The 25,356-nt window shown below is 40.1% G+C and overlaps 1 long non-coding RNA gene across 1 annotated transcript in view; it reads right to left on the bottom strand.

The window, feature by feature from the left end:
• The window catches only part of LOC144819584 (uncharacterized), a 353,768-nt gene that overhangs the window by 285,505 nt on the left and 42,907 nt on the right, over nucleotides 1-25,356 (bottom strand). Inside the window, exon 2 of the long non-coding RNA XR_013607454.1 lies at nucleotides 17,171-17,376. This is a non-coding gene — a long non-coding RNA (uncharacterized LOC144819584). The remainder of the gene's footprint in view (nucleotides 1-17,170; nucleotides 17,377-25,356) is intronic.

Genomic DNA, 25,356 nt, shown 5'->3' with positions numbered 1-25,356 from the left:
ATAACTCATAGCCCCCAGTAACTAATTGATCCAGGAAGGCCTTCGAATACAACAATTTGGTATCGGTAAGTCTAACCTTGGACAGTGGCTGTTTTTGAAATTTAAAATAAAAGGACTCGGGATTGGACTGATTAAAGTCAGTGAAATAAGTATACTTTTTAAGAAATGTTTCTGAACTCCCTTGTGTAGGTGCCGGGCAATGTTCCCACTGAGTAAAATTAACAGCATCCCTTCGGGAAGATGTTTTGTGTAAGAAGTGATTGCCATAATGTTGGTAACAGAACAATTCACCATAATTAGCAGATTCTAAATATAAATCCTCAGCATCAAAAGCAGCATAGTATTTCAAATCAGAAAATAAACTTTCCACAGCATTAACATCCCAATCATCAGAACGAATGTTTTGTTTCACCACATCCCCCATATTCACTCTAAGTACATTAGGAACATTAACGACTTCCGTTGGGCCATGAATTTGAAACCGAACTGCATCCCACGCGATTCCATCCAGAACAGGCCATGCTGTGATGTTAACCAAAGTCAAGTCTCTTTTTAATCTGTGTGTAGAATGTGAAGAGGAAAGTGGGGCCAAAGTTCCATTTAAATGAGTAATGCAAGTTCTCTCCTCGACATAGTGTCCATTCATAATTCGAAAAAAATAAAACACAAAACCAATTGACATAAAAAGGTAAACCGAAAAAAGGACCAGCCAAATGTATATCCAAGGAGGTATCAAAAAATGTTTTTTAAACAGGCTAGCATATACTGCAATTTGAGAGGGTTTTTTCGAGGCAAGGGAAGCAGAGTCAAATGAAATCTGGATTCCGTGGCTAAACGAGCTTGCAGGTCAGGCATGGACAAATCAGTGGGGTATGTATAGTCTGTCTCATCAAGGTTAGTTCCTGGTAAATCATTCAATAATGGACTGGAAACAGCCGGTAATTCGATGGCCACCTCAGGTTCATTATTAGAAGTAGTGGGCATAATTGAATTTCTCACAATGGAAGGACAGGAAACAGCTGGTGTCATGCTAAGAATAATCGGCCACTCTGTGTATCTTGACATTGTCAATAGAAATAAACCTGTTTTCCTTACGACCTGGAAGTGGTGGTAAAATGACTGTTCTTGTGCCCTTCACTCCAAGCACTGGGACTGGAGCTCGATAGGAGGGACCAAACTCTTTCTTGTTGTCGATCTTCTCCCGAACCAGTTCTCCAACGTGCGGTAGCCAGCCAACTACCGGGATCTGCAACGCATCATCCGAAGTGGAGGGCAAATGTTCCTTTGCAAGACTGTCTCTGGTCTTTTGTAGATTCTGTAAAACATTGCAATGTTCATCTGCGTCAAAGGAAGTGGCGCGAACCACAGAGTCTAGACCGTCAAGGTCAGGGACGTACATCTTGATGCCAAAGAGCATTTCGTATGGGGTCCGCCCACCCAGAGACCTTCTAGGGACATTATTAAGAGCACGCTGCACGCCATAGAGGTGAGCCAGCCAGTTTCTGCCAGTGCCTATAACTCGGGCTGTCAAAGATTGCTTTAAATCACGGTTCATTCGTTCAACTACACTATTACCCTCAGGTCTGTAGGGTGACGAAAACTTGACTTGGACCCCCATCGAAATCATGGCATCCTTATACGCCTTAGAGGCGAAAGCCGGACCCTGATCCGAATGGAAGGTACCACAGGCAAAAATCCCTATAAAGATACGCAAATCTCTAATGACAGTCCGTGAATCAGCGCTGCGATGTGGCCATACCCACACAAAGCGTGTGCATGAGTCAACTGCTACTAAGATGTACTTATACGCAGTATCAGATGAAAAAGGACCGCAGTGATCTAAATAAACACAGCCTAGCGGTTTATTAGAAATGTACAACTGAGTCTGTGGCGGACGCGTAGCAGTTGAAGGTTTAATCTGCTGGCATATGTCACAAAGAAGGACATAATCACGCGTCTGTTTGTACAGTCCCCGCCACCAGAAACGTTGTTGTAGTTGCGTTACAGTGGCTGAGACGCCCGCATGCGCAGACGCCACACCTTCATGAGCCGCTGTAATCAAGTCTGTTCTGCGATCCGAGTTGGGAATCAGCCGTTCCCCAACATCAGGAATTGTCACAAAAGGAACCTTTTCGGGACTTAAGTGGTATTTATACTTCGAAGGGAATCCAGCAGGATGTTTACTTCCCTTCTCAGAGGCAGCAATCGCTGCCAAGATGTCGCTATCAATCTTGGTTTTAGACCTAGTAACTGCTGCAACTAAGTATGTAGATACTGCTGATTTCGCTGCTTCATCAGCAAGCGAGTTGCCAACAGCGTGAACTCCTACGCGCTGATGACCGAGAGTATGAATCACATAAACGAGTGGCAACACAGCCTTAAGCTCTGCCACTCGAACCCAGATCATTTTATGTTTTATTGTGCTACCCTTGCAATCATGAAAATCATTTTGAATCCAAAAGAACAAGTTTTCATTGTAAGACTGGACACAGTAGTAAGAATCACTTACAATTATAGTAGTAACACTTGGATCTGCGTACTCCAGAGCTAGTAAGAGAGCACGAAGCTCTGCCAATTGTGCGGTGCAATCGCCCAGGGGCAACGTGTGTACCTCCCTGGAAACGAACTCATCATTCAACATAGCACCGACCACAATGGCGCATGCGGAAACGTAGGCATGTTTAGAGCCATGCGCAACCTGCGCCGACCCATCAGTGTAAATGATGCAATGGAAGTCCTCCAAAGGTCGCATCGCCAGAGGAGCAGGATGAACGAATTCATACTGCAAGTACTCTTGCGACCGTAAGGAAGCGTCAAAAAGAAACATGACATCTGTGGATGACAATGACGCAGCCCACTGAATCCACCGAGGGTGCAAAGCCTTTGAATTTGGTACACTGGCTTTCGTGACTGCCTCCAAATGAGGACAGGGTGTTACCACCAGCATGCGTTTCCCCTGTGACAGAGCTCGTTCTTTTAGAATTGCCATCTGTACAGCAGTTAAAACTTTTTCCACTGTGGGAAACCGCATCTCAGCCGAAGTGTACAAGTGTGACTTGTAAGCGATAGGTACTGTGTCACCTTCATTAAAAGTGAGGTATGTGAAACCCACCATCCCGGGAATTATTCTTATTACCAGGTTGGTGTGGTTATCACGAGTCAGTAAATATTTAGAAGCGAGCAGATCAGCCTGCAAGGATAGCAAAATGGCTGAATGCTCAGGCAGCCAGCATGATTTTGAGAAAGTTGGTTGTATCAAAGCATACAAAGGCTTGATATGCTGGGCATATTCCGGAATGTAAGTTCTGCCGAAATTCAAAAAGCCCAGTAAAGACTGTAATTTTTTCAGTGTTGTTGGAGCGCGCAATTGTGCGCACTTCTCTAAGAAGTGAGGAGCCAAACCTCTACCTTCATTGTTGAGCTCATAGCCCAAAAACAACACTGTGTGTTCAGCAATGTGCGATTTTGCAAAGTTAAATTTGTAACCCATGTCTGCGAAGTTGCAAACAACAGAATTTACACGACACAGATGCTCCCAAATATCGTCGTCTGTGAGATATATGTCATCCACATACGAAAAAGCATCAGGGTCGAGTGCCTCCAGAATAGAGACAATTCGAGCGGTAAATATACCAGGACTATTCTTGTAGCCCATTGGAAGACGCCGGAATTGCTTTTGGACTCCAGCGCTCGTAAAACTGGTCCATTGGGAGCTAAAGCTGTCCAATCTGTGGGCATAAAAACCATTGGATATGTCAAGCGTTGTCTTGAAACGCTTACGCACGAGACTATCCACTAGGGCAGAGCCGTTGGTATTCTGTACAGCACAGTTACGGCAATGCGAGTTTAAATGCCGGTAATCCAAAACCAAACGATATGATCCGTCAGGTTTGTTCACAGTAAAAAGGGGATTATTCATCGGTGACACACACGTTTCAATAACTCCCTGATATTCCAATTGTTCAAGGATTTCCGCGACGGAAGATTTTGCTTCACGCCGTATGGGATATTGAGGTTGAGGCTGCGGCTGAGACCGCAACGGAATTTCGTGGCAAGGCGATAATCTATCCCAACCACATTGGTTACGGTACAGAGCCGGCGCGAGAGCCCGAGCCCACTCTTCTGCAAAATGCTGCGCATGCTCTTTCGAGACAGTGTTCGCGAAACTGGGTAGGATCACCTCCTCCCCTCGCGGCGCCGCGAGCACAAAAGGTGGGGGCCAGTCAGCCTCCGAAAGTAAAATATCATATGTAGAAGACAGATTCTCCCAAAATACACCTTTAACGGTACGTTGTATGTCACCTTCAATTAACAGGACAATTTCATATAGTCTTTCAGGGGGAGCAAGTCTCGTATCCGCTGTTTCTATCACAACGTAGACATCAGTCGCTGTCACCCTCAGTAGTGGACGCAGCGCCTCTCTGACTATGGTTATCTCCGCCGCGCTGTCCAGCAAGGTCAGAGCCCACGTCAGATTCCGAAGCCGCGTTCTCACTATCTGTGGCATATCGATGCGCTGTTAAGGCTGCGACTTTCTTTTTCGCCAACTGCGGACGCCTAGGCGTAGAATCCTCCTGCTTCACTGCGCCGTCCGTTTGGCGGGACTGACCACGTCCTTGTTGGCCACCACGTCCACGTCCACCCCCTCCTCCTCCACCGGTCTTCGGGGCCGATGTGTCCTGAAAGGAACGAGGAGAGCGTTGATCAGAACCCTGAAAACGATCAGGCGATTTAATCATCGCGCGGTCGCGCAAATCATAAACTTTTTCGGGTGGCGCAGGAGCTTGTATTGCAGGAAAAGTACCCTGAGTCTGCGTTGTCTGCTTCCCCTGTGTCTGTTTTTTAGGCCAATTCTGTTTTTTGGACTTGGGCTGGACATCTGTCACTGCAGATTGTCCCTGAGGTTGTTTTTTATCCTTCACTGGAAAATATTTCAGACCTCTACTTGTGCGGCCAATTGTCTTATAAGCGGCCACCACAATCTTTGCTAACTGGCGGGGTTTGTCGGCATCGCGCAGAGCAGCCAAAGCATTCGACACCTGAAAGTTAACTGCATCTCCTTTAACATTGGAGAGAATGAGATCACTTACAATCTCAAAAGAACCACACAGGCGCATACCCAATTCAACCGCTGCCTCTGGACCGTGATCATTCTGAACACGTCTAATGATTTCAGGCAGAGCATTCATAGACGGGGTGCCGAAGCATCTCGTATAAACTGCCGCAAACGTTTTTCCCCAGCTTTCACAGTCAGCAAGTTCAGGAGTTATATCCTTCGGTAGAGTAATCGTTAACATTCTATGCTTATCAGCAGGAGTAGAATTCGGAAAAACCGCCTCCAGCAGATCAAACTTCTCTGCTAGCCAGAATGGGAAGTCATCGTTGTCAACTGGACGCGCACCAAAAACCCAATTAACCATCACTGGATTGAGACGCATTCCGCCTCGTTCCATGGGAGCGGCCGCACCCCCCTGGGGACCACCAGGAAGATGTCGACCGATGTATTGCACTAAGGCACGAATCACGGAAATGGAAACTACATGTAGCCTGCGAATTTCTGCCAGGGTACAAGCCCCGTGATTCGGGTGCGCGGTAAAGCCACCCAACGCAGGCCAATTTGTACCTGGAATTGAGAGTGGACCTAACCTCGCAGGTGACAAAGAGTGGGGGAGGGCGCCATCAAACCAAACTCGATGCTGCCAATGATCAATAGGTATTTCCAATGCCCTGTACGGCGTATATTCAGCTGGGACATCCGAGGCGGTGTAGGAGTGGAACAAACCAGAATTAGCGTCCACAGCCGGAAACGTAACCCAAGAGTAAAACAACTCGTAAGGAAACGCCGGATCTGCACATACCACGAAAATCACAGCCATCCCATCTACTGGGACCTGGTACGTCTGAAGATGGTTGCGTACCGCTACGCGACTATGCTGTGCAATAGCCACCGCTGCCGCCATTACACAATTGGAAACAAGAAAAAACAAAGAATACTTTGTAGCACAACTGGGTAGTAATTCAAAGAAACCGTTTGAGAAAGAATCAAGCTTGAATAAAGACCTATTTCAAAAAATAGGTAGGTTTCACCGACACCCCGTTTTCCGGAAACGGATGTGAAGGGGTTAAGGCATGAACGATAAACTACTCGAGTGTCATGATATAAGACCACCGAAAACGTTGGGCGCCATGTTGCAGGGTTTCTGTACTCACACAGAACTGTGCACAGAGGAGTGGAACCTCGGCAAATTAGGGTGTCCCAAAACTTACCTTAGCAACCAACTCACCCCTTACCGAGCTAGCTACAGTGTCTCATTGGACATATCAAACTCCCAATGTTTAGACAAACCAGAACATGAACTTACAGTACCTCAGGGTACGTGGGACTCATGAACACTCTTTCGTTATATTATCATTACAAACCAGAACATGGAGTAAAGAAGACACATGTGCATTTGAAATGTTTATTTACTAATGCCGTCTTCTCAGGCGCAGTATCTTAGATAATACAAGTATACTTATTATCAGTATCAAAATTATCAGCATAGTTACTAAGACATAAAAAGCGAATGGTGACAGCATGTTAACATGCTGTAATGAATAAGAGTTAACAACACTTATATCTCACCCTCCCTACCACATATATTATATTATTAGCTAAGAAGGTCTCTTTGGGTTGTTTTAGGGCGGGCCCATACCTTAGTGTCCTAGCATGAAGGAATCACATCAGCATACACCAGCTCTCTCTGCATGTGCACCGCATCAAGTGTGTTAACAATTCTCGTGTAAAGCAATATCAATCCCGCCTCAAGCCCAAGTTGGCAAAGGCTGCACTTGTGTTATGACTATGAAGGCGTGGAGATCAGACCTCATAACAATTCCATATCGTGTTGCTCCTGAAACTTCAGCACTCTCCGTGCAGACATGGTTTATTAAACAAAACTGATATCAGAGCAATAACATATTATTCTCACATACACCACGGCAAACCACTAGGTTGAAAGCTAAGTCAACAATTAAGGGTCGTGTGCAGAAGTTGCAAGAAAGGAAAAATGGCGTTTAAATCTCAAATGTACCTATGCTAACTTAACACGATATAAGGATATATAGGAGCTATACAACAGTAGTATTAGAATCTGTAGAAAGGCTTAATAAATGTAGTGTACATCCATAAACTCCAAAACAAAACATATGAGATAGACTATTCAGGTGCTCCACAATATCCTTAGACTGGCTGATGTTTGGTGAAAACATGTCCTGAGTTTTCAGGGATCCACACTCTTCAGGTATAAATATCAGAGTCAAGTCCATTTGGATAATCGCCTTTGCTCTCGCAACCTCAGGATCTAAAGAAAATAAATCCTCCACCAGTTCTCCGCGATGGTGCTCCTATTTATTTCACCTACCATATTAAAAGGAGACAGAAATCTAATAGGCTTAGTAGAGAGCTGATTTTTCTCAGTCTCTGGCTTTATAAACCAATGTAAAAGTCAGATTAGAGAATTGTTTAAACTTAGTCTGAAAGCAGCTAAGATTATTATGGTGTGGGATGCTTCGAAGGTTTTTATAGAGGCCTCATGATAGCAAAGGAATGTGAAAGAAAAGGGCACAAAACACAGATAGATTGGAAAAAGAAGAGCAACTTACAAAAGCGTTTTCAAAGACATAATGCAAAATATTTCCGGTGAGAATATAAACAACTGGATTTGGCTGAAATTTAAATTACACACTGCATAGTTCAAGTAATTTTGGGAAATTCATGTGCGACTCAGGGTAAAGAAAGGTGTGGATTTGCGTGCTGACATGCTTGTTATGAGAAATATCCAAATTACACCATTATGCCACTCCACGTAATTACACACCATTCGCCATAAAAATGTCCTGCACATGCCATTCAAGGTAAAACATTTAAAGTGAATGCATGGGAATAACAGAATGCTACCAGATGTTGTTGGCTGTGCTTTTTTTTCACACTATTCTTTAGCGCAATATGCATCCTTCCATCAAACATATATGCTAAAAGATAGTGCAAAATGACAGATTTCCTTATTTAAACATAATTTTAGATCATTTTGCTAATATTTTACATAGTTATGTAAGAGCAAATTGCATAATTTTTGCACACCCTCGCTAAATAAAGAGAATAAAGATGAACCAAAAAATCGTCAGGGTGCAAAGTAATCAATAAATAGTCAGACAATGTTTAAGTCAGTCTACGAGGAACACAATAAGTTGTAAAAATGTCTTGCTTTGAAACTAAAATCCCAACAGGAGAAGAATATAATCAAATTCCAAAAGGGAAACGATGGGATGTAGTAGAGGAACTGGAGATGACAGCTAATGCTTTTCTGAAATTCCACCGCAGTCTCTATCAAGAGTTTGTAGTACCCAAGTATGAAAGTATATAAGCTTTCCTGAAAGAAACAAGCCATAGCACAGTCTCTAGAGCCCTATTGATGATTGGTAGAAGAGTATAAGCTGTTTCGGCAAAACTTGGTCCCCTCATTATTTAACCTTTTTAATGCAATATTACAATAGGTAGATATACCACAATCTTTTTGATCTTTAAAGCAGGGCAATTTAGTTGCCTTTTTAAAATCAGGTAGGAACCCTGGGCAATTTGGTTTATACCACCACACAATATTATTAAATGTTGATTATAAAATGTTAATGAAAATATTTTCTATCAGATTGGCTAACTTGGTGAAATTAATTGTAAATGACTGGATTAATCCCTGTGAAATTGCTAGCCACAGACTCCCCTTATTTGAGGGAGATAGTTGATTTAGCTTAGGGCTTTCATTCACTACTTGCTGTTTGGCTTTTGAAAGTCCAAAATGTATTTGATATGAACTGTATCTAGTGCACTATATTCCTGAATACGGTCAATGAAAACCCCTGTACTCCCTCAGATTGGTGTAATCCTAATATTGCAGGTTATAGGCAGATAACTCACCTAATAGAAATACATCAGAAATGTGATCTTCAGATCTGCTCGATTTTTACCTGCATATAGGAAGTGTTTTTTTCTGCAATGCAGGGATATAAATGCTCAGAGATTTTCTTCTGTTTGTTCCACACAAGATGTATCGCAAGAGGCTTTAGGGACTTGTTAGTTTGAGAATGCAAAAAGAATATTAGGTTAAAAACAGTGTTGGAACTGAATTTGAGTTTTCAGTTTAGGGAAGATGAATAGGAAAGTATTATTAGAGAAATATGTTTACCTCCTATCAACAGTGTCCACTACATCCATTATTTCCGCTTTAACTACAGATCGAATGAATAAATAAATTCTCCTAGACAGTCCCATCAGAATACACAAGATGCCATGTTGAGATAAAAAATTAGGAACATGGTAAGGGATTCTAATACAATTAGACATTTTAGAGATTCCATTTTTAATTGGCTGAGGAAGAAGATTAGAAGTAGTTTAGATTCAGACTCTTCAGTGGCAAGAATGGGAAGATGCCTTTAAGCCACAATAACAGATATAATGAACATGGCCTTATGTTTTGTATCTTTAATGGCAGGATCATTAATGCACAGCGCTGGAGACGCTTAGAACGCCTGTCAATTGAAGAATGGGCCTTGAGATTGAATGAAAAATACTTTAACACTAGAGGAAATACATTATAGAAGGAATGAGATACAGCAGGGATTCGATAACAGATGGGGACAGATCAAGGACTGGTTTGACAGGTAAACAGTCTAAATATCGATTTTTTTTATATCGACAGTCCAAAAAATCGAGTCAATAATTTCGGAGGGACAGAATATCGACATCAAGAATATCGACAACAAGAATATCGACATGAAGGTAAGAAATATCGTTTTTGTTAATATCGAAGTTAGTAATATCAATAGCAAAAATATCGATGTTACTAATATCGATATTAATATTAGTGTTATGTATTTTGTTTTCTATGTTTGTTTTTATAATTTTTGTTAATTATTGTACTAATTTTAAAATATATCCATTACATTTTTAGAAGTTAGTAATAATTTATTTGAGTAAATTATGTGTTTTAGTACTGTAGCGGGTTGTGGATTTATAGGGGAATAGGGTGGGAAGTAATTTAATTATAGTAAATTAATTAAATATTTTTTAGGAATAATTAACTATTTTTAATTACATTTTGTGTTTTAGTTCTCTAGCGGGTTGTAGGTTTACAGGGGAATAGGGTGGGAAGTAATTTAATTGTACTTAAGTAAATATGTAATTTTTATGTATTGGTATTGATACATATTTTTATGTTAATCAATTATAAATTGGTAATTAATTTGTATTAATTGGTAATTAACTTTTATGAATTGGTAATTATTTTTTATTAATTGATTAATTGGTAATTATATTAAGTGTATTAATTTATTAATGAAGTGTGTTGTGAGGTTATAGGGTAATAGGGTGGGAAGTCATTTAATTGTAAATAAATAAAAAAATTGTGTTGGTATTGATAATTAAATTGTTGTTAATCAATAATTAATTGGTAATACATGTTTAATATTTATTTTATTTTTTAATGAATTGGTTATTAATTATTAATTGGTAATTAAATTTGATGTTTTAACAGTTATGTTTGTTAATCAATAAATTATTGTTAATTAATTAATAATTGCTAAATGATTTTTAATAAATACTGTTTTCCTTTTTTTATTTAAGATATTTTTAATAATTATTATTTAATAATTATTATTTTAATTGTTAATTAATTAATAATTGGAATCTATTTTCTTAATATTTCTTGGTATTGCTAATTCATTTGTAGCAAATTAATAGTTAGATTGTTATTTTTTACAAAAAAATTATTTTGATTATTAGTAAGTTGTTTTGACCCCTATGCTATCCAACACTTTCCCTACTGTTGCACCCTCTGGAGTTGGAATAGTAATTTTTACCCCTACGCTATACAATATTTATTGTTTTAGTTTAGTGTCTAATTTATTTAAAATAATTTTTTTAATTTTGTTATATATAGTTTTGATATTTCTTATTGATATTATTGTTTTATACATATGTATTTATAAATTATAAAATGTTTTTAACAATTGATAAGTTATTAGAGTAATTAATTGTAAATATTAAGTAAGTATATATATTATATATATATATGTTTATTTATTTTTTATAGTATATGTATTACTTATAATGTTAAATATATTTTTAAGTATGTTTATTATAATTATATGTATTATTTATTTAATTTTATATTATTTTTAAACATAAAAACAACCGATATTTTTTAAAACGATATTTTTATAACAATAATGTTTTCGATATTTTTGCACTTACCTTAATGTAGATAGGGCTTCGATATTTTTGACGTCGATATTCCACCTCCGATATTTTTGACGTCCATATTTTCGATGTCGATATTCTGTCAGTGATTCGGTTTGACACCAGGCGTTTATTGGGGTGATAACTGTTTGAATTCCCAAGATAATTATTAATGTATGCTTCTCTGTTCCTTCTTTCTTATATTACATCTAAAAGGAACATCTCCCTTCAGTGGTATGCAACAAGATTGATAAGTCACTTCATAATATTAAGAAGAAAAATTGTCTATTCCGATTGGCATGTAATAAAACAGTAACTCAAGTCCATTATTAATCAGGTTACATTAAAAAAAACTCATGGACAAGTTTCATAGATATGTGCTACAACAATAACTCCGGGCAAATGTGTGTCCAGCAATAAAGAAGCACATTTCATGGCCAAACAAACAAATGTCTTAATACAATTAATATGCATTCTAGTGATAAAAAGGAAATTCTGTCCCCAAAAGGGAAACAGTTCTTACAGCTAGGAATCATGTGCACTCTATCTGCTGGAATCGGAAAATGTATAGGACAGCAAGGTAGAACATTCTCTAACTATTATGGGATTGTGGGATTCTCCTATTTAATAAAAATTATACTGTGACTTACACTGCTGTATTCAATATTTCTATGACACTGCAAGGGAGTGAGTGCCCATAAACGTTTGTACAACCTGTTTTACTTGCATCCAGAATGATAGGTTTGAGAGGAACTTCAATCCACCATAATCTGCACTAATGTATTTGCCCTCACACGTTACTGTGACTTAAATAGGGAGAAGAAGTATTTGGAAAACCTCTACTGGAAAATAGGAAATTCAGATGAGATATGCAGGAATTACTAGATGATGCCATCTAGTACAGTTGGAAACCGTATCTCAGGGAGGAATCTTTCAATTTATAGGTCCATTCATCCACTAATACATGAGGAACAAGAGAGATATCCTACACGTCCTCATCGTCATTAGCTTGTGATATTAAAACAAAAGAGGCTGGTGGACATTTTTTCAAGCTTATGCCTCACCTGTGCACAACAGCCCTGGGCTTCACAAGGACCTGGGCTGTCAAGACCAAGGCTTAAGATATTTGTGCTAGACATTCCAGTCATTACTTTTTCAAGACCGCTTCACACCATTAATGAGAGTCTTAGATGGCTATAACTCTGACCCACAGCAACCACAGAAACCCAAAGAATGGGAATTTGAGAATTTGCAATAGTTCTGCTAGTGCTCCTGTCAGTAATCTTCTTCCCCAGGGGAAGTGGAGAGGTGATTGTAGTCCCAGTCTTCCCACATTACATGCCTAGGTCTTTAACGCTCACCCCCACCCTCGTTGTCAATTGAGGTAGATCATCTGCTTACAACATAAATGGACAGCCCCTCCCATGTTCAAGGGGCCTTATGGCCCTCGTCAGTTGCCTAATTTAACACTGAAGCAGTGTTTCCCTGAATCAACATCATTTAGTCCAAGCCTAGAGCTATTTATGTCCCACAAAACTCCTCCTTACCTTTCAGGTGGTAGCCGTAATTATGAGATTGGGACCTGTGTGGAAAATCTCAGCCACATTGAGAGTGCAAAGGTGAGAGGTTTAATTGGGGCACCTGATTGCAGCACTTTCTCGCATGTATTGCAACTCATCATAATTGCAAGCAGGGATGCAGGCACACAGCAGTACAATTCAGAGAGAGTGGAGGAATGTGTCAGAGGACCAAGGAGTAGCATAATTGACAGTAAGAACGATGCACAATCTAATTCTGGTGCTGATGGTATGGAGGAAGGCTTGGACAGAAAAGCAGGTACATCACAATCACCCCTAAAACAGTCACTTACAGTGTTTGTATGCCTGTGCAGCACAATTTAATATTTCTGTGGTACACAGTAAGTAGCAGTGGTGTGGGAATTACAGTAGTTGCTCCTGCCAATAAACAGGTCAACTTATAGAATAGTTCTCAGATGTGGAGAAGTTGTGCCATCACTCATGAGGGCCAGTCTAATCATGGCTGACATCTTACCTCTATCTAGCTCCCAGTGATTTTCATGGCTGCCATCTTACCTCCATCTAGCTCCAAATGATTGAGTCTTCAGTTATAAATTTCACTATTTCAGTGCATACTGAACTCCTCCTTCAAACTCTTTAAGAAATTTTAGGCCAGATGTATGATCGTTTTTAGCGGTCGCAAATAGGAAATTGGGCCATTTGCGACCTTACAAAGAGTTGCAGTATGTACCACACCTATTTTGCGAGTCAGTAACCTGTTACTGACTCGTAAAATAGGTTTCACAAGTGTCTATTAGGAAGGGGAATGTCAAGGGCGTCTCTTCCTAATAGCAAGTCACAGGGGAATGTAAGATTGTTTTGCTACCGCAAATGCAGTTGCAAAACAATCACAATTGCCACCAATTTCAAATTAGTGTTAAGCCAATCGCAAATGGGAAGGGATACCCAGGGGACCCATTCCCCTTTGTGATTGGCAGCATAAATGTTTTTTAAGAGCGGACCACTGCCTGCTCTTACAAAATTAAACTGAAACCTTTCATTTTTATTTTTGAAATGCATTCCATTTACCTTTAAGGAAAATGGGTTGCATTAAAATAAAACACTGCTTTATTTAAAAAGCAGTCACAGACATGGTGGTCTGCTGACTCCAGCAGGCCACTACCCCTGTGAGTGCCAGCCATTCCCAATGAGTTGCAAAACGTGACCTGCCTCAAGAATATTAATGAGACCAGACCTTTGCGACCCATTTGAGAATCGCAAACAGTGTCTGAGACACTATTGGACATCAGTGTTTGTAACTCGCAATTTGTTAATTGCAAAAAAATGAAAATTGAGAAGTGCAAACACTGAGGGTCATACATCTCGCCCAATGAGATTTAGCTCACCTATATCTCTTCAATTATTTGGAGAGAGATAACATTCTTGCTCTGGTACAGAGACCTTTTAATTTACAGTGCTAAGAATCTTTCAAGATGATCTTCTTATTGTACACCTTTCACAATAGCCCATTACATTTCCTTGCACAAACATGTTTTAATTTTAATTACTTTTTTGTACACTTCTTCTTCGTTGTATAAGTGCTCCATTCGTTGAAGGATGTCCTTCAATCTACAATAATCTCAGATAATATTAGTTATATGTTTTCCTTAGCTATCCATATTGTTATCAAAAGTTACTATTTCACCACTTCAGAAAAACGGATCAAAGGGATTTCTGTAGTATTCCGCCAAGGAGAATCTCAAAGACTACGAAGGGCCCAAGCATATCCTCAAGCTACAGGCTTTGGTATGCATCTGTGTTGTACTATCAGATGGACCTAGTGTATCACTATGGCAGTCTGTGCACTACAAAGCTGATGTATTCATCTTCCCTACAATTCTTCTGCCACACCACATCTGCCTCTGTAATTAATGGGTAAATGTATTGCAGCAATGGCAGAAGACTGGTAAGGAGGGTGGTAAAGTTTGCACCTGGGTGGAGGCACTGCCTCCACCCGGCCTTAAGCAACAGTTTTGCAGAGTAATTGAGACCCCGGCTTACGGTGTTTTGGGTCAGCACAGACCATGGCATCTTTTCCCCTAACATAGAAATAGCTGTCAAATTTAGAGATCCCCGCCAGGAGGTGCAGATCTCTGTAACTTAAGTAGAGGTGCTGCTTTTGCAACACCACTTAAAGCACTAATCCTTGCTGAATCATGCCATGTTTGTTGTATCCACTTGCCAATGTTCTTATGTTCTTTGTTTACAAAAAAACAAACTCCCAAAACAGGAGTTTATTTCTTAACAACCACAAAATAACACATTCTCCCTTCGGGTAATTTTATGATTTCCTTGGCCATCACTGCCATGCCTGTATGGCAGTTCTGGGCTGGAAATTCTTATCTGCCGGAGCAATAGTCAATATGGCCTAGCAACTAATTGGTGCATAGTACACCAGGACTTTTGCTGGCGGAGGCAGTTGGGACTCCACCTGTGTGAATCTGATGCTCCCTAGACCCTTACTGAGGGTGGGGACTGTTGGTTTGGTGGCGACTTTCTGGCAGGGATCTTGCAACAGCAAACTCTAAATGACCACTCTTTAACTGGGAAGGTGGCTAAGAGAATGGCATAAACATAGTACCATGATGGCATACAAAGGAAGGGATATTTTAGTGGAGATTTTATAGCGGCATGTAGTGGAGTAAGAATCTTGCTCCATGGGTTAGGCAGTGTTTTACAAGAGGCTTAGTGACTAATTTAAAGGATGATAACTGGCCTGCCAGTCTGCCGGTTCAGTGGAGGCCAACATGCCTACCCCCAAAGAGCAAGAATACTCTTCATACTTAAAGAGTCACATCGTGTCTGCAGAAATCGTTTTGGCAAAAGTGCTACTTGGTGTAGCAGAGCACTTTTGGAAAAATGTTATGCTGGTCATTCCATATATTTTTTTGGTTTACAGAAACAAATTCCCAAAGTAAGGGGTAATTTCTGATAAATATGCAATCAATCAACCTGACACACAAGGAGTGTTCTACCTACAAGTGGGTCTCCTTGTTTATGTTCTGCACTGGTGATAAGCTGCTGCAGAGCACAAAGTGTTCCAGACTTTGTGTGTTTATTTTGTGTGCATCATTAACAACATACAGAATGTATTTCACACTTAATTACAGATGTACTCACAGATATAGTACTGTTGTATTTGAAACAAATTCTCTATGATTTGCAGATGTGCATTTTATGGACCTTTGTTAACCAGGCTTCAATTTGGGTCTAAACACCATCTTGTCCAAAATGGAAATCACCCTTATAACTCATGTTATTCCCCCACTGTACATCTCACTGACTTTCATTTCTGCAGTGTGTGGTCAAACAGATTATTATTGTTTATTTCCATTGTCATCGTTCCTGTTGACTTCAATCAATGTTCCATGGTTCAGTCATGCAATTACAACTATTTATTTAACTTCATTCCTTACATCACTGTTCCCTATTCATTCATATACCACACTGTTGTTTAGCATCTCTGGATGACATTAGCATTGAGGGGGCAGAATAATTATTCACGCAGTGGGGATAGTGCTTAGGTGCTATGGCATTATTATGTTTATTTAGATTGTGCTCTGATTTGCAAATGAAATTATATATTTTCTCACACCGCAGTGATTCTACAGTTGTGTTCATTTCATATGTCAAAAATAATGTATAAAAAAACATTACAGTTTTTTAGATGAGCCGCATACTTTCCTATTCTGCTATGGATGCTGTCCGTTTTATTCCTGATGTTGCTGCTCATTTGGGACTTAGACTATTTTTTTTGATTTTGCATTCCTTTGTGTTACCATAATTACTGATAGCCTTTATGGCATTGACTCTGTATTGTCTTACATTTGAATGTTTGCATTAAACCATTTAACTAAACTGTTCCACTGATCTAGAACTCAGCTATTGAGTGGGCCCTTGTAAGAAATTGGATTGAGGTTTAGGGGAGTAAAACCCTACTCAAGCAGGAACCACAATACTTGTCAGGGTGAAGTCACAAGCAACCATAATTAACCTGTGCTCAACCTTCTTGTAGTTTGGCATAGAGTAGTCAGGCTTAATTTAGAGGCAATGTGTAAAGTATTTGTGTAACACAGAGAAAAAACACAACAAAATGATCCCACAGCAATTTAGAAAAATAGACTACTTTTTAATAAATAAAAAAAGTCCAAAGCAACAAAAGTCTAATCAGTAATACCTGAAAAAATAGCGCCAAAAACGCAAAGCACCAACTGTGGATATCCCGTCATGCCAGTCCTGGACAAATTCACAGTTCAGGCCAGACAGTGATGGATTGCAGGCAGGCAATAGGGACGCAGTTAGGCCCATTGAATGAGAGTACCTTAAGTCCTGGTTGTAGAGTGTTGCGAGGTCCTGTGCACTGGATGCATAGCGCATCAGAGGAGATGCATCGGTCCTCAGGTGCTGCAGAGCTGTGATATGAGGTCCTGCGTCATCATCAAAGATCCCATCAATGAGAGCTTGTGATTCACAGTCTGGTGAGGAGGATACATCGTACAGTCGAGGCGATGCGTCGGGTCCGAGAAGCTGTGAGGCAAAAAGCTATTATAAAGAACAGTGGTCCCTATAATGAAAATACTATGAGTGATAATCATACACTTAATAGGTTGTATGTCTTCTGTCCGTCCGGACAGGAATTTATTTTTTAATCAGAAGAGTAATTTTTCGGTTTGTTAAAAATGTCAAGCGGGCACAGCCGTGACCTTCAACATATACAAGACAACAACAAAAAAATGGAAAAAAGCACGAAATTTGTCTGTGCACTTAAGTTTCAGTGAGACAGACGTTGAGTGTTAAACCACACCATTGCAATTATCAATATTACATACACAGTTTGCATATGGGGTTATGTGTCGACGTTTCGATGCCTTTCTTAGAATATGGGCATCATCATCAGGACATTGGATGACATTATTGTTGTCCGAACCATTGTGAATACAATTGTCGGCCTTTCCATCACATTCATATTATTTACATATTTACATTTGGGAGGAAAAGGAGGGAAAAAAACAACAAAAAAAGTTGACATAAATACCAGGTATATAACATGGATCCTCTATAGCTGTACTTTAAGTGAAGTCAAGTGAAGTTTTTGGCGCGGTGACTTCTCTGTGGAATGACATGCACAGTAGATATTTCTTAGTGAAATGTCTGTGCCTACATTGGAAGTGTGATCAGTGTTTTATTTCATGTGAAAACAAGTGAAACGGTCATAAGGGGTTTCAAAGTGAATTAGGTGCATCAAGGGCGCCGATCGCGGAAATACTGACTGGGCATGTATCGTGCTAGTTGCATGCTTCCAGTGGGATTCAGTGCATCATAGGTGCTGATTGCGAAAGAAATGACTGTGGCCGGGGCTGAGCATATATCGTGCTAGTTGCATGCTTCTAGTGGGATTCAATGCATTTTTAACCTACATAGTTTCCACGGCGGGAAAACCTCGAGATCTAGAAAGATTAATAAGCGGTCGTGTTCCCAGACAATTCTGTGAATAAAACAGCTGGGCATTAGGTTTGGGCATTTCACACGGCGGGTGCTCAGAGTGAACCGTGATGAGACAGTGATTTACCTGCAACCGCGGTGAGGCAAAAAGCTGGCTCATTGTTGAGGCTGCCGTCTATGAGAGATTTGCAATGTGAGGGCCTACGTTGGGAAAGCTTCACACAGGTGGTGGTTCTGATGTGAGGTAAGAGGTTGCTGCAGAGTCTTTGCATTGGGAGGACCCTTGCAGCCGGGGCGATACATTGGTTCTACTCAGAGTTGCGCTGCAGAGCAGAAGAGATATATTGGTTCTACTGGATCCACAGATGGGCTGGCAGAGGACCTTCAGGCCCACTTCCAAGGGTATAGGACTGGGGTGGTACAACTTGGCAGGGTAGGACTCAGAGATGGCAGACTACAAGTGCTGAGTTCAAGGTTGTTGGACCCTTCTGTCTTCGAGGCTCTAGTCAGAAGGCCAGCAAACAAGTCCTTGGAGTCACTTCGGGGTCCTAAGTTCGACAGATGCAGCTCCAGTCCTTCTCACCCAAGTGAGAGGGAAGAACAGCAGGGCAGCAGCCCTTCAGAGCAGCAGTACAGTGTAGTGGCAGTCCTTTCATCAGCACAGCAGTCACTCTTTCTGGCAGAGTGTTTACAGGTCCAGAAGTGTACTGAAGAGGTGATGTCAGATGTCCATTATTTACACCTGGTGCCCTTCTTCCTCTGAAATATGGGAGAAGCTACTAGAAATTCTCCTTGAAGTGAGCTGGCTTCATGCCTTCCCTGCTCTGGCTCCAGACTGACTACTGGGGGGTATGCATTGCTTTGTGTGGAGGCAGGACTCAGCCTTTCCAAGCGGAAGCAGGGCTGTGCCCAGCTCCACCCTCCCATCCTGCCAGTGATGGCCCATTAAGGCATAGCTTAGCTATCTATTCTGGGTGACTTTCTAGGAGGAATACAAAAAAGCCTAACTGTCACCTACACCCAGTCATGTGACCCAGAGATAGGTTACAGACACTAAGAGGGCAATTTCAATGCGGTTAGAAATAGCTAAGACCGTCGGTTGGAATAGTTCTGTCCGTATTGAAATGTCCTGTTTGGATTCCTTTCCGACCGACCCATTATGATGTGGTTGGTTGGAAAGGAATCTGAACAGGCTTTCCGAATGACTTCCAACAGGCTCTGTCTGTCATTCAAAAGTGGCCAATATTCCCAAGGGACACAGAAAAGCTGCCGGAATCTGACTTTGGGGCCCCCAGCAGGGCCCCTTTGGGTGCAAGGCCTCCGGATTGCACCGATGGGGTACCTATGGTGTCCCCTGTTGATCCCTGCAACTTTTGGCAGGCACCTTGAGGTGCCTGCTATTGGGTGCAGGGATGAACTGCACCTCAGTTCTTTGCAATGAGAGCATGCATTCCGGTTGGAATGCATGCTCTCGTTGTAAAGAATAGGAGCGCAACCGAACAGAGTTCGCTCGCATCCTAATTGCTCGTTTGGGACAAGCCAACAGGAGATCAGTCGGTCCCTCTTCCAGATTGATATCGGACAGACTCAGGTCCGTCCAACATCAAAATTGGCCCCTAAATGGCTAAGTCAGCAAAATAACTTGAATTGGAAGGGTGCACAGCTTTTATTTTATCATTTGATGTGTTTTTTTATTATTTGTTTTTTAGGTTCTCTGCAGGTGGCGTCATAACCCCTCAGGCGCCAAATAATCAGTCACACAAGTGGTTCCAGTGGTTCACTGGAACCATCCCCGAGGGAACACTGTATTCTCCTCTCTTACCACAAGAGGATTCCCACAAAGTTTTATTCTTGAATATATTTCTCTTGCACGTAAAGAGGCTGTCGTGAGACTACGGGGCTTAACATATAAGTATTTAACAACCACGGGCAGAACAGGCATTATCATTCCCTGATGAAGGGCAATATAAATGCTCGAAATGCATTGGATATGAAACAAAATTGATAATGCCTCATAAATTGAAAATACAATGAACTAAATGAATATTTTTTAAATAACCAAAGGAATAAACAATTGAAATATATTCAAGAATAAAACTTTGTGGGAATCCTCTTGTGGTACGAGAGGAGAATACAGTGTTCCCTCGGGTATGGTTCCAGTGAACCACTGGAACCACTTGTGTGACTAAGTCAGCAAAATAACACATTTCTAAATGTGGCATTTTCAAAATTGTAATGTAAAATCTGACTTCACCATCAAAGAGGATTTTATATTACAATTCCAAAGAGACTAAACAATTACCATCTCCCATTTGGATATTATCACTTGTCTGCTCTATATGTATTCAAAAGGAAGGTTTGGGCCTGGCAAAAGGTTTATTTTGCCAGGTTGAAAGGCAGTTTAAAGCTGCACACACACAAGTTGCAATGGCAGGCCTGAGACATGTTTAATCAGCTATTTAAGTGGCTTGCACAATCAGTGCTGCAGGCCCACATGCAGCAAATAATTTACAGGTCCTGGGTAGATGTAGTACCACTTAACTAGGAATTTAAAAGGAAATTGAATATGCCATTTGGAAGATAAGCCAATGTTAACATATTTTAAGGAGTGAGCATATGCATGTTAGCACTAGTTAGCAGTGGTGAGTGCTAAGGCCAGCAAAAACGAGATCAGCAAAAATAGGGGAGGAAGACAATATGTTTGGGGTAAGAACACCTTTAGGCTGACAGGTATAACAGCTCTTTACTTAATAGACTGCAATTTTGATATTTGAATGTGTTAGGAGGTATATTGATGCGGGGATACATTGCATCTTGAAACTGTCTGAAATCCATCAGATTATGGACCTTGTGATTGAGGTCAATTTTGGAGTGTCTCCATTTTGGGGTTCCCCAGCCTAAAATGGCAATGTATTGAGGTTCTGTAATTCTCGAGACTGACTCCATTTTATATGTGCCACCATTTTGTGTTGCCCTCACGTAGGCCTGTGAAGGTAGCCTGGCGAACAAAGTGGCCAGGCCTTCTTAGTCCATGTATACATTAACTAGGTTTCTTTCTGACTCTGAAATGAACTGTAAGAAACTGACCTCTTCACCTGAAACTGACCTCGCAAAGCCAATTTCCCTGATCGATCTTTGAGATTGCCAATCAATGTTCAGGACATCGTTAACTTTTAGTTTCCTTGCACATGCCTTATCTTGTTCATCATCTGTTACTGTTTCTTTTTTATGTTTCTTCATTACATGGGTTATGCCTTCAATTATAGGTTTGTCCGGCTTTTGGAGATTGAATTTGGGACATTCCTAATGATAACTTTTGGGTTGGGATACTGTACATGTAATCATGCCATGCCCTGCAGTGCCATCTAAATCAGATTAACCTTTGTAAACTATGTAATTATAATGTTTTGCCCATATCCTGCTAAAACCCCAAAGGCTACTCACCTGCTGACCCTCCAGATTTTCCATTTGTTTAGGAATGTAATTGGTGCAACTCCCTTACATGCCTGGGGCAGGATAAAGATTATATAAGACGTGAAGTAAGACCATTCTAGCAGACTGCCTCATTCAGTTGCTAAGGCTTCTGTCTGACATAGTCTCACCTCATTTAAGGTTAATAAAAATGTTCTTTTATATTTCAGCTTCATGCCCAAATTCTTTATTATTGGTTTGAATGGACTAAGTATCAGTGAGACCCCTGAGAAGGAGTTCAGATTTCTTCAAATTGCGCGGCCAACTCGGGCCTCATCAGAGAAGTGGCTATCTGAGGGAATGATCTTGTCAGAAGACAGAAATCTACTGAGGAGGACAGGACAGGACTCTACTAAGGAGGTACTCTGTGCACGGAGGTTCTGGGGATTCTTTGTCTCTGCAGCCCAGTATATTTCTGATCTTCCTGATTTTGATCCTCCACATGATGTCACTCCTGACTGAGAACCTTTTTGGCATGAGTATTTAAAAAAAAAAAAGACCGTTAGGTCATTTAGAACTTGACAGTTAGAATTTGGACAACTATTTGTTTGGTATAGCTTTGGAATTTTGGAATTTGTGTTGGCCAACTTTGGATTTGTATAGGTTTGTATATGCGAATTGCAATTCGTGTAGGCAGGTTATGAGGAGACTTTTCTCTACTTTGTATAAGATTTGAACGGTGCAACATACGGAGAGTACCTTAAGCACTATTTTGATTATAATATTTGCATATTCTGCAGTATTTTTGGCATACCTGTTTTCAAGCTCACATCAGAGAATGTGTTGCTTTTTGGAAGGTACCATAGTGTGATGTGAAGTAAATTAGCCGGCTCCCCTAGAGGGAAAACCTAAATAGGTTTAGGTATAAAACCATATTTCTTCCTTGGTGATTCTGTATCCCCAGGGAATTAAAATATGGACATAATACATACAAGGATCCTCTGTTCTGTGCAATTTTATGAATGGAGATATGCAGAGTGATTTTTTGTGTTTTGCCAGCCAAAGCTAGTGAATTGAGTGTAGCTTGGCGTCTTGGAAATAAAGGTCTGTGGGGCTGTTTTTGCAGTTTTTTGGAACACTATTGAGAAGCGCTTCTTGTAAATATGACTTACAACTAGTACTTAGAAATGGTTTGGTTTAAGTGCAGTCTGTGGGCTGTCCTTTGTTTCTGTCTTGAGTATTGATCTGTGGGTTAAATGTGTGTTTAAATGTCTATGTGGTTTTCCCATTAGTGCAACTTCTGTAAGTAAATAGCGATGGTGCTATTTATTAAATAAATGACTAAAAGCGCGCTGTATTGTGTGTCCTGAGTGTTTGACCCCTTTCTGTTTATGTCTGAAATGAGCTCAATGTGTGTTTGTGTTTTTTTCTTGATGTTTTCAGTCTATTATGCAAAATGTTAGTTAATTAATATTATCCAGAAATGAACCATGTGATATGCTAAAATAGCTATATGATGCTATTTAATTTATAGAGAATGCAATTATGCACATGTACAATGCTTTAAAGATAAAATTAAAATTCACATTCACTAGGAATAAAAAAGCCCTCAAAGACAAAATTGTGTGTTTTGCAAAAAATAAACTTACAGCATTTTCCTTAGATAAATTGTATTAGATATTAACAGGCAAACACATCATCTGAATACATTGGATTTTGCTGTATTGCACACGCATTTTGAAACTTGAAATGTCTTAGTTTTAGTTTTAAATAGAAAGCCACCGTGCCCACGTTTTCAACACTAAGAAACAGCAGCAAGCAACACGAAGCAATCACGAATAGACAGGAATGTTTACTCAGTCAGGACTTTCCCCGTTAAACACAGGTGAACCTTTGCATTTCAGAATAGTGTTTTAAAAAGGTTACAAAAATAAGGTTCATTATTTTGTATTACAGGAAAACATTTCAATTAAGGGTTTCCTTTCTTTAAGCATTTTTTGTAAGCACATTTTTGGTTCGAATATTAAAATAACTGTCCTTTTAAATAAAAGTGGCACAAAAATTTGTCATGTTTCAAGTTAGGCTTATGTGCTTAGGCTTGTGAATGAATGCGTCTACATATGATAGGCAAGGGATGCAGTTTGCTATTATATGAGGAATTATTAAAAATGGTTTTATTAAAAGAAAAAATACTAATTATGGAGAAAAAAAATTAAATAAGGGCTTTTAAAATCGATTTTTAATATTTATATAGCTTAATACTCACACTATGAACTCCTAGCATTAAAATTTAATTTAAGTTGTGTTGAACTGCAAAAATGAGAACATTTGCTTATGGAATTTCACTTGGCGCAGGTGTAAAAAACTCATTTTTCTAAGGATTTACAGGAGATCTGTCTAATGTCCAATCTCTGCAATCTGTAAAGAACATTCTGAGGATGATTAATATGTAGCACAATTATAGGATATTCATTTTTAAGTGCCACAAATATTAAAGTCGAATTTGGGTAAATAGACTATTTAAACAACATTTTTTTCATTTAGAGTAGCTTTTAAAGTGCCTTAGGCTAAAGTAAATGTATACATTTAGGTATGATACAAATTTGCAGGTTGTTCTTATTTGGAGTTGCTCTTAATGGCTCAGTGAGCCAATGTGCCCGGTGCAGAGGTTTGAGTTTAATATCAGGGTTGAAGGTTTTAACTCTAGCTGGACCTACTGAGACGTTCATCCATTTAAGGTTGATGAAATGAGTACCATTGCATAGGGTGGTAACAAGCATTTTTTCTAAAGCTGGTATCTTGTGATGTTGTGTTCTGCAAATTATTCATAGTAGATGTTTTTGAGCCTGGGAATAGGAGCGGATTGTGGCACCTAAAGGGAGTAATATATATGGTATGTGGTTTTGGATAGGGTTGGTTATTGCAGGTTAGAAAGAGTTGGGAAGGCTTTTTTTTCTTTGACAGCTTCAGAGTGAGGAGCCGCGGAGTGCGCGAGGCAGATTTAGACCTTAAGGTCTGTCAGGTGGGGGTTAGGAGTAAGTGAAAACAGATGTTCTGCTGAGGTGTTATTCTTAGCTCTTGGAGGACTGTGCTAGGCTTTCATGTATGTCGACATCTGCAGCCTATTAAATCAGGGCCTTTTCTCCGAGAAGTGTATTCCTGAGCGGCCTCGCTCAAAGCAGGGCCTAAAAGGGGTGATACATTTGTATTTCTGTTTTTGAAAAATTATGTCCATGTAAGTTGCTTTCATTTAACAGAAAAAGAAATGTTGCATTAGTTTTAGAAGATGGTTGGTTACAGTTGATATTTTGTGTGTTATGTGAAGTGTCAGCAGTATGATGAAGCAAGATGTGGTGTTTGTATGACTCCTTTGAAAAGAAATGTTTGTGTGTTTTTCACGTTTTTGCATTTTTGTCCTTCTATGAATTGTTCCTGTTGGTCCTGTGTGTCAGAAGCGACACAGTAAGTTGTATTTGAAAGCCGATCTCCACTAACTGGTGATCTGCTGTCAAAAGGGGGGTGTGTAAAGTAAAACAAAGTGTAATTTTTATTTTAAGCCTGACAAATTAAGCAGGCCCGAATATTGGGTTTTGGGCTGCATGAAGTGCGTGCGTCACTGCTCATTTACATGTGCTATTGTAATTTGTCTATGCT

Source organism: Lissotriton helveticus, chromosome 2_1 (genome assembly GCF_964261635.1).
Source record: "Lissotriton helveticus chromosome 2_1, aLisHel1.1, whole genome shotgun sequence".
Lineage (NCBI taxonomy): Eukaryota > Metazoa > Chordata > Amphibia > Caudata > Salamandridae > Lissotriton > Lissotriton helveticus.
Note: the sequence above shows the minus strand (reverse complement) of the source record. Positions and strands in the feature narration are given on the sequence as shown.